Genomic DNA, 4,303 nt, shown 5'->3' on the forward strand with positions numbered 1-4,303 from the left:
CTCTTACATCAAAATAGAAATATTATTTCAATTAGTTTTCTCAAGACCTTAATTTATTTGTTAATATCTAAAATAAAACATGATACAAATAAAAGAGCAACTATCAAACTAGTTCAATGAAAACCAGTTGGAATTTGGGTAAGTCCTCCAACCTTAACTGAACTTAATTTACCTCTAGAAGTACAAGGTTTCTCTTCTAGTACCCTTTCTTGGTAGGGGTTGTGGTTTCTGCTTCCTCTCTCTGTCACCTGAGTCCTATTTTGACTTGGCATTATACATCTGTAAGTGTGTTATCAAATGAAAATTGGATAGAGAAGCCACAGTGCACATCACTTCCCTTGGCTCCAAAAATGAGAGAAAGGAAACAATGGGGTGCCATTTTAGACACACTAGATGAAAAGAGAAAGAAAGAAAACTGCTATTTATTTTGGAAAATAATACTCAAAGCCAGCCAAGACCATGGTAAAACTGGTACACACTATTGATGGCTAGAAAGCATAAAGAGCCATAGAAGCATTAATGTTTTTTGATGGCCATCCTACTTCACAGACTATCTTAAGGAAATAATTCAAAATTGGCAATAAAAAATGGTTTAAAAGTGAAGGAGCAATTAGGAAATCTTCTCAATGGATTAAGCAGCTACAAGATGATAAATATGAAGGATATGTAGTAACATGGAAAATATTTACTACATAAACAAAGTGTCTTCCTACATTCACAGTGCTTCACAGTGACAGTTTCAAAGTCCTACATTTCTGCTGTGATGCCATAGATGAACTCAAGCACCAAAGAGGAGTGTGGTGGCCACAAAGAAAAGTGTTAGATTAGGTGAATGCATAATTATTCTCAATAAGTGTGAATCTATAAGTGTGAAACTCCTCAGCAATTTTTACATAGGTAGATACTGCTAATTTTAAAGGTGTCATTTTGTTTTAAAAAATCACTCAAAACATTTGTCTATGGGGGCTGGGGTTGTGGCTCAGTGGTAGAGCACTTGCTTAGCATTTGTGAGACCCTGGGTTCGATCCCCAGCACTCATAAAAACTAAATAAACAAAATAAAGGTATTGTGTCCATCTACAACTAAAAAATTTAAAAAAATCATTTGTCTACAGCAAGCAAAAGTAATCAGCACTTAATAATTATACTTTGTGCACAACTATATTACCAAGTCTAAATATTAAAGGGCTTATTTCCTGGGTGCAGTGGCATACACCTATAATCTCAGTGACATACACCTGTAGTTCCAGTGATTCAGGAGGCTGAAACAGGAGTATTGAAAGTTCCAGGCCAATCTCAGCAACTTAGTGAAACCCTGCCTCAAATTTAAAATAAAATAAAAGAGCTGGGGATGTAGCTCAGTGGTAAAGCCCCCCTGGGTTTACCACAAAACCACAAAAATAGGACTTCTTCCTCAAAAATGCAATGACATAATAAGCATTGCTTCCTGCTGTGGAAATATAATGACAAAAAGTACATAGATGCCATTTAAGACTCTGTAAGCTGACAAGGCTTCTTAAGGAACAGTTCTGGAAAACAGATGTCAAAAACACACTTCATGATTTTACTAGTTTTTTCATAATATGAATGGTAGCCATAATATACTTGGGAGATTTCCACACCCATAATTTAATTTTAGAATACATAAGGAAACACAATACCCTGGTGATATCTCTTGTTTTCCTTACTGCAATTCAAGGAAAACCATGTGCTTAGCACTCTGAAGGACACAAAACAGTTTCAATAGTTCCTGCTGTCAAGGAACTATTGTGTCTAGTTAGGGACACTTGTGCTGAAAAAGTCAAAAGAGAGGTCTGAACTTAATGAATGATTCAACTTTAAGAGTCTTAGAAAATACATTGAGTATCAGAGTGAGGTTACACTGTGGAGGACCCCAAACACTACGGTGAGTTTAGACCTTTATTGAGAAGGAAGTATGATATTAAAATTTTAGAATAAGAAGAATGCATTATCATCCTATTTAAACCCCCTCAACTTCCATCAGTTCTACAATTCAACCTTGTTATAGATTACAAGATTGTCACATGATCTGACCACTTCTTCTCTTCTAACATCACTATTGACACTTGTGCCACTCTCCCACCTTACCATCTTCAACTTTTCCATATTCTCTGAAGATGTCAAACTCCTTCCCACTTCAGAGCTTTTGAACATACTTTCACCTCTACTTGAAATATTTGACTATGCACTTCTTCATCAATATCACTTCTTTTTAAAAGTTCACCAAATCTACAATGTTTACTTTATCTCCCTTCCAATAGAATATAAGATTGATAAAAACAGGGCAACTTACCTGTCTTCTTCACCAACAGATCTCAAGAACCTAGCATGTATCTGGCACTCTGTGGACATGCTTTAAATATGTGATGACCTGTTAAAAATTAATCTTGGTCTTAATTGTACTATTATACAAAAAAATAAAGAGGTTTATGTGGTAGCAGGCCACTCATAGAGTGGGTTAGAAAAGGAGAGACATGGGTGGTGCATACCAGTATCCCTAGCAACTCAGGAAGCTGAGGCAGGAGGATTACAAGTTCAAGAGTGAGACTCTGTCTCAAAATAAAAATAAAAATAAACAAAAAGGACTGGGGATGTAGTTTTGTGGTAGAAAACTTCTGGGTTCAATCCCCAGTAACACACACACACACAAACACACACAAAAGGAGAGAATACAGTGCAGCAAACTAAATAGGAGGCAATCTGAGGAATCTAGGCAAAAGGGAATAAAGACCTAGACCAATCTTGTCGAAGAAGAAAAAGAAAGGAATGGTAACAGATAAGAAGCTTCCTAAGGAAAGTAACTAGGGAAATTATGCTTATTAGCTATAAATTATAGAAGGGTTTATTAAGAAACCCTTCAAAATAAGCTAAGAAGATCAGAGATTAGCAATGATGGTCAAAGATAAAAGATATGAAGATAAGCAATTTGGAGGAAAGGAAATCCTAACTTCATCTTCAGGGGTCATGTTGAGTTTGCAGTACCACTGGAACATGAAAATGTTCAGGATACAGCTGGATAGAGGTTATGGCTAAAGATACAAATTTGGGAGCGGTCACCATTGAAAAGAGTGAAGTCATGATACTGAATGAGTTCTAAGACAGAGAATATAGAAAGGAAGGACTGAAATGATAATAAAAGCTAGAGTTAGGTGACAGGAACAGGAAGGAAAACAGGAGAAGGCACAGAGTAGAACATAGAGAAAAATGCAATAATGCAAATGATATTGAAAGAATTCCACAGGTGTTACATTGTCTTAATTAAAGAAGTCAAGGAGGGTGAGGAATAGTGAAAGGCCACTAACTTTATCAAGAGATCACTATTGATCTTTGAGGTCAGTATTCAGCATAGTGTGGTGTCAGAAACTAGAATGCTGCGATGAAGCCAACCAATGGCAAAAGATTTTTGTTGGCAATGTGACCACTGAAGATTACATCTATTTTGAAAAAAGAACCTGTTATAAGACTACCGGAAAAAGGCAATCTGAGCCAAAGTGTTGGGTAATGAAGAAAACATAGCCTGAAATGATTGTGCTTAATGCAGTAGTTGCCTCTTATCTGTGCTTTAACTTTTTGTGGCTTCAACGACCTGTGATCAACTATGCTCTGAAAATACTCAGTGGAAAACTCCAGAAATAAACAATTTGAATCAATTCTATTAGTGTGTCTGATTTATAAATTAAACTTTATCATAAGAATGTAGATAGGGCTGGGGTTGTGGCTCAGTGGTAGAGCGCTCGCCTAGCAATGCAAGGCCCTGGGTTCAATCCTCAGTACCACATATAAATAAATAAAATAAAGATATCATGTCCAACTACAACTAAAAAAATAAATATTTTTTAAAAAAGAATGTAGATAAAGAGGAAAAACATAGTATACATATAGTATTCAATACTACCTAGTTTCAGGCATTCACTGGGGGTCTTTTTTTTTTTTTTTAACTGGGGGTCTTTGAATGTCTCCTCCACTGACAAGGGGGAACTACTATATATTTAATTTTATACTACATAAATATCAAAGCCAGTAACTCACCATGTTGGATGGAGGGGATCCAAAACAAAAGACCTGAGAAACACAGACTACATCTACACATGATGATTTAGATGAATCTCACAAGCCATATTGAAAGAAAGAAACCAGCTGCTAAAGAAACCAGATATTATACAAAGTACACATATGAAGACTTGAATTGGGTATCAACATACTTTATATACAAACAGAGATACAAAAATTGTGGCATATGTGTGTATTAAAAGTTGTAATGCAAAAAAAAAAAAAAAAGAAAA

The sequence above is a fragment of the Marmota marmota genome, unplaced genomic scaffold, assembly GCF_001458135.2.
Source record: "Marmota marmota marmota unplaced genomic scaffold, marMar, whole genome shotgun sequence".
NCBI classification, from domain to species: Eukaryota; Metazoa; Chordata; class Mammalia; order Rodentia; family Sciuridae; genus Marmota; species Marmota marmota.